At 44.4% G+C, this 15,741-nt stretch overlaps 1 protein-coding gene across 5 annotated transcripts in view; it reads right to left on the bottom strand.

The window, feature by feature from the left end:
* Positions 1–15,741, bottom strand: part of ADARB1 (adenosine deaminase RNA specific B1) — a 90,397-nt gene that overhangs the window by 73,299 nt on the left and 1,357 nt on the right. The window contains exon 1 of one of the 5 annotated variants that reach the window (XM_074872395.1): positions 14,871–14,891. The exons of 3 other annotated variants lie outside the window; for them this stretch is intronic. The gene's annotated coding sequence lies outside the window, so the exon portion shown is untranslated. Of the gene's footprint in view, positions 1–7,496; positions 7,606–14,870; positions 14,892–15,741 lie in introns of those variants that run through there. One more of the 5 variants, XM_074872393.1, reaches the window with a different exon arrangement.

Raw genomic sequence — 15,741 nt, 5'->3', positions numbered from 1 at the left:
CTTCTGCAGCCTGAGGAACCAACACAATTTATTGCTGGACTTAAAAGCAGAGCATTGAGCAAGACTAGGGTTACCCATCTGCACCAAGTGACACGAAGATTAAAAGCCCCACTCCTGTCAACAGGATCCAAGGGGCACAGGCATACCCCACACAGCAATGACTGCAGGAAAAAGCATCTCATGCAGCCCAGTCAACGAATTTCATTATCAGTGAGAAGATAAGACGGCAACTTGATTGCAGTTTATAGCACCTATATGAAGATAAAACAGCAGAAGAGGGTGCTGCAGCTTCAGTAAAAAAAGAGTACAGGCTGGAAACGGGGCTTAACACAGATACTGTTTGTGCACATTTCAGGCTTAGCCTTTGATATGAATCACAACGCTAACCATTCCCCACCAGCCTGCAGCTCACCAACAGCTTCCCCACGGGGAGAAACAGCATGAAACTGCATCCACTGTGCACAAAAAGCCAGGAAGCACAAACTAAACTGGGGAAACAAAAATTGTGGATTGCAGGCATGTACCAAAACCCAACAGCAGCAGCGAGTACTCCGCCGTCCCAGCGATCCCTCTACTCAAGCAGACAGGTTGTGGTTGCTGCTGGTGCATGCTCTATTTTTATTATTTTTTACATAAACGTTATGCATTTAACACGGGAGGGTTTCAGAGCTCTTTAATCCTTTAACTTGCACTTTACAGGAACTCCATGTACAGGGAAGTGAAAAGACCACAGAAGAAACCCAAATCACACTGTTTTCCCAAATAAAGGACCGGGGCGTGATTAGCTGCAAATCACACATCTGTGTCAGATGTTTTCCCGCTGCTTCCCTATTTAGGCACAGATACCCGTTGTGTGTGCTGGGCAGAGCTGGAGCCTGCGGGAGAGCAATCGGAGACAGGAGACGGGCTAACCTCCAAGGGAGCTGGGAAGGGGAAGAGTTGCCAAAGGCTGCACTGAGTCGTAACTTTTGCCCTCCTCTTACACATGGGATCGCTCACATGCCACCACACCCTGCTCTTCCCTGCCATCCCAGTCTGGCTGCAGCTGTTTTCACAGCCCAGCCTTGGGGCTGGCTCACAAGCAAGGACTCTGACCTGCCTGCAGGCCCTCAGCAGCCCTCGCCTTGCTGCACAAGGTGAGGAAAGGGGGATCAGATGCACTCCCTCAATGCAGCAGGGAGCCAAAACACAACACCTGCATCTTAAATTGGGTTTTCTTCCCTGCAGAGGTCTGCTCTCAGGCCATCGCAGCACGCAGGGAGAGCGCAGGGCAGCAGCCTTGGCAAGCCAAACTTGAAGCACCCCACGTTTGTAACTCCAGTCTTGCCAACAGTCTGCAGTTCCATGGTGGCAGCTTCCAGGATTTTTGTGTGTGTGTCTCATCACTGCGATGTTTCTGAAAGAACCAGCTGCTGGACTTCTAAGAATATGAAAGTGTTACCTTTCACTTCTAAAATCACATTTCTGCTTTTCCCTCACTACAAATACAAGCAGATTTTAGGAACTTCAAGCTAACTTTTGAGAGGGCTCGACTCCCAGTCAGTCTTCTGAGGTTCTGGAAGCCTTCCTTGGGACCTGGCAGTGGCAGCTGGCTCTCGGGGATCTCTCTAACACAAGACTGACTCAAACTGTCCCTTCCAGAGTAGTTCCTTGTGTTATTCAACATTAAATATCTGTATGTTAAAAAAAAAATAAAACACCAACCACACTTATGGTGTAAAATCTGACTTCCATCACCACTCTGGTGTGTGGGCAGAGTGTTTGCCATCACAGAACATTAGACATTTACAGCCACGTTGTGCAGAAACGGTACTTACCACCTTCTTACTCAAGAAACTGTAATACATCCCTGAGTTCGACAAAACCAGCAAGGGAAACACCCAGTAGAGTTTGGATAAGGCAGGAGGAGAGCAAGAGAGAGGGAGGATGCTGGCATGACTCAGGCACAGGCCAGGATGGCATGTCCAGAACAGACCCTTGGCTTGGATTATTTGCATACAGAAAAAGGTCTGAAAAGTCTTGCATGTTGTGATTCTTGAGCAGAAACCACAGCTGAGGGCAACAGGACAAAAACTTGTGAGTGTATCAAGACAGTGACTCAAGACTACAGAAGACAATTTTGATGCATTACCCCCATAGGTTGAGTTGTCAGTAGGTAACTCATATACTCATTTTCATTAGTCTTTTTGAGTTCAGATAAAATTTGATAAGTACCTTTTCAGATAATATAGTATCTCTTGCTGAGTATTAAAAGTTGTTCCTGATAGCCAAAGGAAATGAGGCTAATGAGAGCAGAAATACTTATGCCTGCTTTATTTACTAACTAAATTATACAAAGTGGCCCAAAGAATCTCCTAGCAAGACAATCTGAAACTACGTATATTTAAGAGGGGGAGAATTAATCATTCAGTGATGAAAGTTTCAGATACAGAGCAAATTTTTTCTTCACTTTTCTGTGTTCCATTAAAAAAAAAATTAAATACTAGGGCTGAAAAAATTTGGTTAAAGGACTGTAATCTTAAATAGAAACACAGATGTTCAAACTGCAGCAAGCTGAAATAATTCACTTCACTGGTCCATATGAAATACAAAATGCTTCTCCCAACTTACACCCAAAACCCCACCTTGCCCCGTGTTTGTGGGCTGTTGAGCTGACGTCTGGTGCTGCGTGGCTTCCCAGAGCACGGGGATTCCCATACTGCTTGTGCTTTCTTCCAGGAGCATCCCAAGTGGCTCAGCTTTACCCAGCTGCAACACCTGCTACAGCTACACACCAGGAGCTTCGCCAGGTCTCGAGGTGCTGCAGCTCTCGGTGCAGCCACAGCCAGGCTGGCACTCAGTGAGCACTCACCAAGCTGGCAGATGTGGCAATGCAGTGCCCTTAACCATCAGGCTGTGCTTTTCCCCTCCCAGCGGAGCAAAGGCTGGCTTATAATTCAAACTACCAACATTCAGGTCAATCCAACAAAAACAGAGAGAAACCTAAAATACAGTGTTTAAGATTGAACGCAGAGCTCAGCACATGCTGGAGTTGAAGTTTACAGCTATCAGATTTTGTGTCTACAGCATTCAGCAAAAAAAATCTGAATATAGGATCCAGATGATCCCCCAAATCAAAACGATTAAACGGCAGGGCATGAAGGTAAGTATTTCTCCACAAGAGCTGGGTGATTTGTCTCTCCAAAGTACAAGTCTCTTATAACCTCACGGGAACTTTGGGGCTGACTCTCCCCTTGAGTAACAAGTCAGAGAAGTGGTATTTTCTCTAACTACCACAGGTCACAGCAAATCTCATTTTCCATGATAAACTGGTTCCCAGGTAGCTAATCTCTTGATTCTTATGCCAAATGCCATCCTCTTACTTTTTTTTGGGGGGGTAGGTCCACCCTATGTGTATTTACAGACAAGAGTCCTTTCCAAATAAATTAGTTTTCCTTGAAAGCAAGAGGTTAAGAGTTACTTAAATGGTGGTCACTCACAAAACTATATACGGTAGTAACAGGTACTACTATTCATGTTAAAAAAGAAAGGTGAAGAAATTTCAGTCCTAAAAAAAGGGACAAAAATATAAGCCACGTGGTTTTTTACCCCCATGACTTAATCAAATCTAAGTCTTAATAATGAGTGAGAAAAATAGTATTTCAGTTATACATATTGAGCTTCAGATTAGCATAATTACAACATCCTAGTGGGGTTTCTTTGTTGTTTCCACATCGGTTCCTTGACTTCAGTACTTCCATGCTTACTTTCATCTGTGCTGCTGTCAATATCTGTATTCCCTAGCTAGTGTAAAGTCTGTATTTCTGCTACTGCCGTTCGCTGGGATGGGATTTCATTTTGAACCCACAAAAGTGTTTTGCTGATTCATAAACAATGCAGCCTTGTAACTGTGATAACTGAGGAAGCTGGGAAATATTGATGATAGAAGATGCAAAAATGATTTTTAGAAGAAAAAGACCACTTTGAATGGGAATTAATTCCTCTATAGATTAGTTTAGCCAACTGTTAAATAAGACTGGCTAAAAAGAAAGCCTTGCTGAGCAACAAGAAGGAGAAGCTTCAGAGAGGACCACATACCCCATGGGACTCCAACAGTGCAACTGTGTTATCGTTTACTAGAGATCTCGAGTGCATCAGTGAAGCATTGGTTAGAAGCAGGTGTACTGACCTCACCTAGATTTTCAAATTACTTCTGTCAATGTCCCCCTCTCAAGAAATCCCACATCTTTCCGAACAGTCACCATCATCAGTCAGATGGGCAAGTGACAGAGTTGGAATTAATACCACTCGTATCAATAAAAATAAATCAGGATGGTATTTGATAGAACGCCATAATAATTAACTAGTTCTGCAGTGATGACAGCGACTTTCAGAATGGGAGGGCTTAAAAAAGAGAGAGGACGGGGTTCTGCCAGAACAGACATTTTGTTGGGGAAAATTTACCAATACAGGAAAATTATTTATATCAGGAATTTATCATTGCATGAGGCACAGCAAAATTGCATACAGGAGCCTGCCCATCCTCGCCATCTCTTGCAAATCAGTATCATTCCAAAGCAGAAGGCAAATAGAGAAGGACTACAGGGTGATACATGGCACAGGGAGTTTGAGGGAAGTCTCCCAAGAGCTGCTCAGTCTAAGAGAGGAAATCAGAGTATGACTGTGCCAAATACAGGGGAGGGGGGGCAGGAAAAAGGGAAGCAATTATCTGTCCTGGAAGGAAAACCTGGAGGGTTTTTGTATCAAGACACAAAATAATTCTGCTTTTCAGACAGAATTGATATACACGCTGCAGATGACGGCAGACCAAGGACTACACTGCATTAGCCAGAAACACCTTCATTTTTCTACAGCCTTTCAGAAAGCATTTCCAGGTGGCCCCAGGAGGAGAGAGCTGCCAGCATCCCATGTGTGCGGTGGGAGGGCAGCAGCTGAGCGGCACCCAGCGGCTGGCCAGCCCCAAGCCCCCACGGAAGGAAGGACGGAAAAGCTGAGGGAAGCCAGCCTTCACCTGCAGCACAAGGGGCATCTCCCTGTGATTTTGCTGGAAACCAGAGAGAACATCTCTTTCTTCCCCCGCTTCATCGCAGTTCCAGTCCAGCACTGCGGTGCCATCCAAGCTGCCTGCTGCGGTACAGGATGCTACTGCCATCCTCCCCACCTCAGGGGGCACATACATACCTGTACTGCCACCACATCCCCCCTACATCTCTGCCACTTCCCACATGTACACCAACACAAACACAAGGTCTGAAGACCACCCCATCATAGGTCCCCAAGAACTAAAAAAAACAGCAAAAGATTAACAGACGGAAAAGCACTGCTTCTGTACAGACTATGCTGCATCTGCTCCTGCAATAGGGTGGAAATTCCCCATTCCCCTGGCACATTGACACAGGGGAGCAAATAACTCAAGACATAAAAATTGCTTCAGGTTCACTACAACACAACTACAGAGTGAAAGAGCCATTTAGTGCAATCAAGAGTACCTAAGTGATCTCAGCCACCAAAGCAAGGAGCACATCAGTTCATATGTGAAAAAAACATGTTATCGAGTGGAATTTAGATTATGCACCTACTTTAGTAACCTTTTACGGTATCTAAATTATTTTTAATCTGAATTTTTTATTCTGGACAAAGTACTGAGCATAAAAAAATATATCTATGCATGTATTTCATATATATACATTTACTGCATGCATTTTCCGCACGAAGTAAAGAAGCAGCTATTGATTCAGAAATGCAGGGAGTTAGCTGTTCTCTGAAGGATAACCTAAGCAATGTGAACATGCACTATACAAGGAACTAAGGCTTTAGCTTTGTGAGGTGAAAACCTCCAGTAAGAATGCCAGCAGCCTCCTAACACAGATCCAAAAGATTCAAAACTATCCCACTGCACACACATTAAAGCAGTATTCACTACCAGTGCTGCCAGAACAATGCACACCTGAAGTCCGGGAGCAAGAGGAGTTTGCACGCATTTTAAGTACCAGTGGATGCAAAAATACACACTTAGGCTCACTTTCCCGGGCTTCTGCACATCTGGGGGCTGCTGTTTTCAGATCACTCAGAGGGCTGTGCTGTTCCCATGTTTCACGGGACAACCACCATACCTCTGTATCAGAGGGACCTATACAGGGCTCAGAGCCACCATCATCAACCTTCCCCAATGTCCTGCAGGCACAGAGCTGGTTATGGGTATAGTTAAGACTTACACAAGATGATGATTATGGCTCAACAGCAAGAAGCAGCAAATACTTTACAGTGGCAGTGCAGTATTCCATTTTAAACAATTCACTCACATTCTGTCAGGACAGCCCGCTGTCTAGTCGCTCTTCTGGGTCTCCTAATCAGAGCAAAACCTGCAGCTAAATGGACAGCATTAGTGCTTCCTACCTCTTTCCAGGCAAAGGGACTATCCTGTCCTGATTAATATGCTTGTTTTACAACTTATGGCCCATTTGGACTATAGCAATGTACCAAACCTAGGCAAGAAACCACTAGAAGAAGGCAAGAAAGGTATGCAAGCCAGGGAGCAGCACGAATACCAAAGCCAAAACATTAGCTAGTGCTGAGGAGCTATGTTACACTGAAAGCTACCAGGAGAACAATTCTTTTCCCTGCTTTCTACCACTGCACTATAAAAGCTATGACCTTCAAAATATTGGCTTTTTTTTTCTTTAGGATTCAAAGCAGCCTGTTTTGTCCAAGCACTTGTATAGATCAGGTGATGCTCTGGCAAGAGAATAACAGTCAATAGCCATATTCCTCAACAGAGCTTTTATTGCAAGAGTCAAATGTTGTATTTCGAGTCTCTTCCACATTCACTTAAAGCAATCAAGGGCAGCTATTTAGAAAATGTTCTCACAGCTATCAGGGAAGCTTGCTTAAGACTGGAAAGCCAACTTTCTTTTAAAGCAAACCTCTTGAACGAGTTACTGAGGAAAGAACGGATCAAAAGGAGAACAAAGGACAACTCTGAATTTGAAGCAGGCTTATGCTGAAAGAGCCAGCAAGGGCACCCCTGATGTTGAGAGAAGCTGCACATGTTCCCAAGAGGGCTGGCAAAACCGGCCTCAGAAGTATTGTGGTTCAGTTCTGACTGAGATCTCACCTGCTGACTGTTACACCAGACTGAACCCTATGTGAAAAGCAGGCAATTTTGCCTAAGAAAAAAATGCACGAGGAGGCCAAAGGAAATGGAAAATGAACAGTGGAGTTGAGAATCCTGTCTAATAGCACCAGGTATTATCTGGGCCACAAAAAAGCTAGTCATCATGATCTGAAATGCAATGATGGGAGACGTGGGGGGCTGAGAAAAATGTACGGAGTTGTAGGAACACTAGCTATATTTATTTAAGCTAAATTATATTTAGTCCGTCCCCAGGAAACATGACCACGGCCTAACGTTCAAAGTTTATATTTCTAGTGTGCTGAAGCTGTCAGCAGAGCGAGGAGCAGATCCGCTGAAAAAAGCAACCACTCAAACTTTGTACCTTTGGCAAAGTGGGGTGAGCAGCCCACGTCCAAAGCAAGACCCCAGATCTGCTCCCAGGCGACAGCTCCCACGCTGGGATACACCGAAATCGGCGGGGAGGGCTGAAGCCTCTGTCAGGCGATGCGACTCCTCAGCGGCGGGGGGACGGGGAAGCCCCCGCTCGGCACCACGGAGAGCTCCCACCGCCCTCCCACCCTCCCGGCAGGCGGGGGGGGGGGGGGGGGGGGGGACCCCGAAACCATCCGCACCCGTGGATCTGCGGGACGAGGCCTCCCACTGCCCCCCCTGGCTCAGCGGGGCTTCGGACCCCAGGGGAGGCGTGAGAAGCTCCTGCACGAGGAGACTGACAGATGTCAATCACCAACTTGGTCTTCTCAAGTCAATCAAGCCTCCTGTAAGAGAAAATAGAAAGTTTGCCACCAGGCAGTCATTTTACTTGCAAAGCAGGAAAAAAAAAAACCATTTCGCTGACTGTATCTAGGAATTTGTACACAGAAAAATTAATCTCGACAGCACCAAAGAAAACAAGCGGGGATGACACAGTACAAGAAGTTATATGCATGAAGAATGATGCTATCTCCCAAAAATATAAATAAATTATCATCTTGGCAATAAATATGAGCCAAAGCTTGAAAGAACTATTTTACTTCCAGGCAAGTTCATTCATAGATCTTATTAATAGCGAACCTGGTTCCTTTATGAACTCAGGAGCAGCAGGAGGAAAAGCATGTAAGAAGATTACGTTAATACTATATTTAAGCATATGTAAGGACAGTGAATGAAATACTGATTATTCACTCACTTAATTCAAAAAAAAAAAAAAACCAACCCCTTACTAAGAATAGCTTTCGGGCGATAAGAGAAACTAGGCTGCACCAGGAAAAAAACCAGACACAGCTACAGTAGTACTTGCTATCCCTCATTATCCGCATTCATCAGTGCTGAGGTCTATGGAAATCAACTTTGATATAAAAGCATCAACGGGGATAAACTACCCAAAGGCTTTGAGACTAATGCGCCCTTTGCACAGACAGGAAGCATTTCCAACTCATTATCATCATGGAAAACAGCAGAGCTGGGTTTAACATAACTTCACCGATTTTTGCAAAGAGGTTCAAAGACACAGGGGAAAAAAAAATGAAATCAGACTTTGCAGACTTTAGTATTATAGAAGGACCTGATAGTCCTCAGGAAATAGAGGGGAGACTACTGGGCTCAAGCCCCCGCTGGTCTGAGCAGGTCAGTTACAGAGTTAAGAGCAGATTTTATGCACTTTCTTGAAAGCTCTTTAGTCTGGGCGACCTTGTCCCTTCGTCTGTACTTTGTCAAAAGCACAGGCACACACGGTCCCAAGCGGACCGCCATGCTTTCGCTGCAGTCAGCTGCACTTCCCTGTCTCACGTTCTTAAGAGCTGCGAACTCAGCAAAGGGTCCCAATTTAGCTTCCAATTAATCAAAGGCTGAACGCTCATTAGCGATTGAGGCACAATCCAATCACAAATTTACAGGTAGCAGACGTGCCCCGACAGCTCATCTCTAGGCTTGCCATCCTCCGAAGGGAGCCCAGGCACCCACTCCCACCTCGCTCCTCCGTGCCAGGTGAAGCACAGAGGTGGAGACAAGCAGGAGACTGTCAAAAACATGTTTCCGATGCAAATTAAAGTGCTAGCGTACACACCCAACACACAACTGCCAGGATCACTGCTTCGAGTTAAGCATTAATTTCCAGCTCCACTTTCTTATCAAAACACAGTATCACACGACATCAAACTGCAGAGTACCGCTTGGCGCTGGTAAGCGGCAGGAGATAAAAAGCATCTGTAAAAATACAAGAATGGCTGTATAATACGCATTAAATCCAGGAAAGCACATCTGCTCTCAGCACTTGAATGATGACTTTGCTGGCTGTAAGAGTGCTTCTAACCAAGAGAGGGGCTGCAGTTCTAGAGAAGACATCAAAGCCAACGTGGCTGAGAAAATGGAAGTGTCACGCCACATGGCTGCTCTGAAAAACTTAAGGAGAAAAAAAAAAATGGGAACATGTTTTAGCCTAGCTGGAAGAGATGACTCCGGTTTAACATGGACCGTAATTCATAGTTGCCTGCAGCTCCACCCCTTTGAAATGGCACCCAGACTTTGTGCAGACTCCACAGGCAACAGGTCCAAGGTGCTGCAAAGCTGCATGGAGTCAGTGTCCAAAAGGGGACGTTCAACCAGGTTAAAAGTTTCAGCTACCAAAACTACCAAAATTTAAGTGAGAAAACAATGCTATTTCTCATACAGATTAAGCAGCTATCACATTAGGAGATCTCTCTCTACATAAAACCCCTCAGTAATTTCCATAGCATGGAAAACCCATTAAACACATCTGCTACAAAGTTCTTTCCAGGGTGTAAACTTGACCAAAGGCTGTCAGGATTAAAAAAGTGAGTAAGCACCTGACAAAAGAGAAGTTTCCTCCTCCTTTGGTCTCCCAATGTGAGCTACCTGTGTGTGTCAAGAGCAAGCTTTAAATCTTGGGCAGTGGAGGAGGGCTATAAACCCGGCTCCCCCATGGAGTAGCTTTATTACATGTTTCTTACAAACAAAGCACGGTTCAGCCATCGGCTTATGTTCATTCTTCTCATTTTTCAGAGACTTAAATATACTGGTACTGATCCTCTATCTTTAGCTGTGAAAAACATGGCAAGTCTAAGGATAAAAGCAGCATTAAAATATGTTATCTTAGTCTGGTTTTGATCAATATACATTTTTTCCTTACTATTCTCCTCATAGCATCCAGGGTGGACCACACCAAGGCTCCATCATCCTGAGGGCTGTACTCTTCCCTCAACAGCTGCTGCAAGAACAGAGCAAGCCTGCAGAGATATTTTCCTTCAATACTCTCCCAAGTAATTTCTGCTGCACAAATTTCCTGATTTACAGTCCGTACCTTGGTTTTTATATTGTCCCTACCTGTCCTCTGCTAGGGATGTCCACATTTACTTTCCAGCTAATCTGCATGGACTTGCAAACTTTATTAATGAAAACATAGGGCTGATCATCCTTTTGAATTAAAGATCTTACTATGCTCTTACTGGGAGTCATATAAAGACTTTTTTTTTTTTCCTTACTAAGTACTCGGTACCTGTGTTCAATATTTGAGGTGAAAAATAAAAACTCTTTTTGATTCAGAATAGGCTTTGTAAACAAAGTTTTATAAAATCTGCATATAAAGAAAGAAGTCAGAGAAATTTTTTCCCCTCTAATAGTTTCCCAGCAACTGTGCCCAAATATTAGATTACACTTAAGCAAGGAAAAAGGTAGTGAAAATTTAAACTTAAAGACTCACTTGCAAATAAAGATGAGGAACTGAGTAAATCAATCTAAATAAAAATCAACCTCATTTTAGACACCCTGAACACTTTCAGCAGAAACCCTTCAAAATGAAAGAGGCAGGTACTGATTATCTCTGCAAATCTCAGGACTTAAACAGATTAAATTGGAAAAAATAGGTGAGGCTGCCTCACAATCCCTGTGTAAAAACTTCATTTTCACATGCTACATATGACAAATGAAAGAAACTAATGTTTTCCATACTTGCTTGTTCTCTTTTAGATCAAATTTTAAACTGTTCATCTCTTCCCAGAGTTCATATGACAAAATTAATAGCAGAAAGGAGCAGTGAGAGCCGTTGGGAAATTAAAGAGTGCTAGTGCACGTAGAGTTTGGAACAATGATAAATTGGCATCGGTATAGTCCTCAAGCCTAATATTACCAAAGGCCCATCACAAAATTGTTTATGTGACAAAGTATTATAGTAACAAAATCAACAGACAGCAAGGTAATCAGAGAATACACCCTGACGTGCAACGCCAAACTCATCACCCAATGAGGAATATTTCTACTTTCCTTTAAATTCAAAACTCCCATGCTTTCCTCGAACGCGAATACTCAGGATACTCGGCATCTTAACCACGAGACTCAAGATACGGGTCCAAGAGCTCCTTTCTGTTAAAATCTCTCTAAACTAAAAAATAAATTTAATAAAAACAAAAAAAAGTCCTGTTTCAGTGTGCCTCACAAAGGAAAAGCCTCAGAAACCAAAATGGAAAAGAACATCAGTATAAATATCTTAAATTTGTACTGGTGCAAACAGGAAAAAGGCAATACTCTTCAATACCCTGAGCAGACCTTCCTTCGGCATCTCTGCCAAGAGCACTCTGCGCAGAAAAATCCTGACCCAAGTGGTTACATGGCACCTATAAAAGGACATTTTCCCAGACAACTGCAAAAGCCTTTACAGTGAAATTTAAAATCTTCACTCATCTCCCTCCAACTTCAGCCCCAAGGGTCAGGGTGAGGAACGGTACCCAAACCCTTTTGTTTTCTTCTATCACCTATGACAACGCAATATTGCTCATCAGATCACTCCTCACCACTTTCACAAAGGAAAACAAGGATTTTAAGGAAACAGCTTCTACTGGAACTACTTATAAAACTCGCTTTCCTGTCTGTCTCCCTGCCACGAAGATCCTCTGATGTCTAATAATAATATTTGCACTCAGCCAACAAGTTTTCTTCCAGCAGAGCACTAACCTGAGAATTTCCTCCATGCAGATTCCTGCCCTCACACAACTTCTCAGCACTTACCTGTGACATCTCTACCCTCTTGTCAAATTTGATGGACTTTTCAATGTGTTGACCATTTTCATTCAGGGGCACTGACAGTGTGACGCTTATGCAATGGGAAACTGAGCTCAGAAACATACAGGGGTGGCAGGAGTTCCCGATAGAAACATTTGTTCATGAGGCAATCCTGACTTAAAGACATGGAGAGCATCTTCACTTTAAGAGACAGAAATACAGAGACCTAACGCTACAGCATCAGCGAGGAGATTTCTCCCTAGGGAAAACAAAGCACAATTCCTCTTCAAGCTCGTAAGTAAAATAATTAAAATTAAATAAATTAAAATAAAATTAAAAAACCAACACATCCCACAAAGATATAAAACTGTAACACCATGCTATCAGTACAAAGGAAAGAAGCTTCTGGCCTCCGAGCTCCCTGGCACTTTCACAGATGCTTGGTATCACATACAAAAGCTCAGTAACAACCAACTTCCACCAACACACACATAATTACCGAAAGCAGCCCGACATTCCCAGACCCCTCTAACCAGCAGACACCCACCGAGGACACCTCTGTAATCAGGTTATTCCCTGGCTCTGCTGGCAGCAGGCTGGCCGTTCATCCGAGGGGACAGCACTGAGTCACAGCCCTCGGCAGCCAGCACTGAGTCAGCCCCGCACTCCCTGCTGGCACAGGAGGCTCAAGGTAAAGCAAAGCGCAGCTTTTGTGAAGGCAACGAATTCCCTTTGCACGGGGACAGACAAACGCCGTGGCTGACCCAGAGGCACAGGACGTAAAAAGATTCCAATTCCCTTTGCAACCAGATATCCTTGAGAGGACGGCTGTCCGGAGCATCGCTCCAAGACAAGCTCGGCTCCCACAGTAATATCAGTTACGTAGGTTTCTTCTTCTTCTTTTTTTTTATTATTATTTTTAAATGCACAGATGTGCTGCTGCTTTGGTCAGCTACAGACCCTGACACTCACAGCTGGCTCCTGCCAGCTTCCAGAGCCTGCTGATGACCTCCTTCAAGGATTCAACTTGCGAAAACAAATATTTCTCATACCTGCCATACAAAAAACATTCACTAAAAGGACTGAAAAAATGCACTCTGTTGTTAAATGGTAGGAAAGAGCAAAAAACAGCCACATTGTATGCAAACAGGAAAGGAACTGGCTTTAAAATGTCACTTCATTTGCTTACATAATCAATTTACCAAGCTTTTTTTTTTTTTTTGGTCACACAACATTTCTACTATAAAGGTATCTCCTTTAAAACCAAGGTACATAAATAACAGCTTCTACTGATAAATACAGTCCAAAACCACAGTTTTAATCTTTGGTACTTAAACTTAAACTGAAATCCATAGCATGGCAGCTGGACTGCCTGAGTTTCAAAGGTGCCAAGCACTTACTGGTTTCAGAAGTTGCAGAAACAGCAAGTGCTACGCGTCTCTCTTCATCAGACCATGTCCTCAGACATTCAAGCAAAGATCCTCACCTAATGTGTCAGGGTCCTGCACCCCCTGACCTGATATCAAATGCAAGAGGCATCACCCTGACAAGCCACGCTCACTGCCAGCACCTGGAGACACTCATTTCAGCCTTGCCTAAAATCATCCTGGCACACAGAAGCTCTAATACTCATTCAGTCCCTGCGGCCGGAGCCATGCTCTTCACCAGAGGCACACCCACCACTGCCACCCCCAAAACTTCCTCAAGTCACAGATGACATCCCAAAACCACTGATGACGAGCTGCTTAGAGGGCGTGTAGTATTTCTGGTGTGTCCCACACAAGTGTTTGCCATCACCTTGTCTGACGGGAACCCCTCATTCCCACGCAGGATCTCTGACCGGGTGACTGCGAACAACTGAAGGCTCCGGTGTGGGGTATGCCGAGCGCAGAGATGCTGGAGAGGAGCAGAGCCTGACCTGGGTGCAGTCCCAAACTGCGACGACCTGTCTGAGCTAACAAGACCAGCCATTTAGAAGGCTTTACTCACTTAAGTCAAAACACAGTTGGCTTTTAAAAGAGGAAAAAAAAGTCTCATTTGTTTATAATAAACAAGATGAAAGTACTCTAGAAGACTTATGTGCTCACAGCAAGCAAGAGGCCTTCCACTGAAGGCTTACGGCACTGTACTGCCAATCCCAAACCACATACAGCCCACAAAAGGGCACTAAATTTTCATCAGAGCAGATAAATCTGAATAAGCTAGGGGCAAATATTAAAATGGCCCGAGGTCTGCGAGCGCAGTGTGAGCAAAGCTATGAGACACTTCCTGCTCCAAACACTAAGCACCATGTCGCTATGGTACCTTCTCAGAAAACAAGTCTTCATAAAACAAATTCTCCTCCTGCTGAAAAAGCTGGGATGCTTTCCCTTGAGCTGAGGAGCCAGTGGTTTCACAAACAAGCCACACCAGAGAAGCCTCAGCCAGCACACTGGCTGCTGAAAAGAAACTTTACAAAGCATGTGTGCGTGAGGGGTTAGGGCCACAGCTCATCTGTTACGCCCTGATAAACCATATGGCAAAACATGAGAAATTCATCACACAATCCTTCTTAATTACTGAAAGGAAGAATTGCACATTCATGCAGCTGTGCCTCAGCAAACTCGGGGAAGGCATCCCGAGAGGCCGCCCTTGTGAAGCTGAGTGCTGTGACAAAGAGCGCGGGGCGAGCACACCAGTGCAAGCAGCACGACCACGATCACGCCTGAGCTGCTCTCCCTTCATCACACAAAAACCCTGGACTTACCAGCACAGACAAATGCCAGCGGATGGAGCTCTGCGCTGAATTAACTGAGGACAGCACCTCAAAGCAAAAGTGATGCACAGTCACCTGTCAAACCCAACTGCTGGCCACATTTTGTGAACGTGGCAGCGTACAGAGAATGAATTTTGTGAAAGACAGGGCTGTTTGACCTTGGGCTGCCAGAGGAGTGGTGGGAAGCTTTCTGTCCTGCTGCGCCAGCCCCGAACAGTGAGGGTTACTGAGCTTTTCCTCTGATCATTGCACAACTACACGCCGTAAGGGCCAAGAACCGCATTATTTGCTGCAGGAAAAAAAAAAAAAAAAAAGTTAAACAGACAGAGGATTTGGCAAAACCCCCAAAAGCATCTATCTTGGACATCCTAAAAGTAACAACAGTCATTCAAGACATGACTGTTTATACTACAAGACTCATTACACAGGAGGCCTGCCTATTTTTAGAGGTAGATATCACTACAATTGAGTGCTAGATAAAACCAAACAATTATTTTAAAAGGGTGTTTCATCACTAATTATTCTAAACATCTTCTGCGCTCCGTAGGTTGGCCTACTGCCACTCTCCAGTAAAACAGCTCAGAGAACAACGCTACGGCCTCACTTGTGTGACGCTCGAATGGTGGTGACAGGTAACTCGCAGAGCAAGCGGCGTGTCCATAAGAGTCCAACAGCTGGGGCGAGCTCATCACTGCTTGTGCACTCCAAAGAAAAAAAAAAAAAAGATACCACAATCTTTTGTTTATGCTACAAAAAACAGGAAGTTTTAATTTACCAACGGAAAAGATTCCCCAAGGAATAAACGTGCAACGAACAGTGGCGAGCACCCTTGAGGAGCAGCACCGCTTTCAGAGCCCCGGGA

Source organism: Strix uralensis, chromosome 6 (assembly GCF_047716275.1).
Source record: "Strix uralensis isolate ZFMK-TIS-50842 chromosome 6, bStrUra1, whole genome shotgun sequence".
In the NCBI taxonomy this organism is placed as follows: domain Eukaryota; kingdom Metazoa; phylum Chordata; class Aves; order Strigiformes; family Strigidae; genus Strix; species Strix uralensis.
This window is presented reverse-complemented; position numbering and strand designations above follow the sequence as displayed.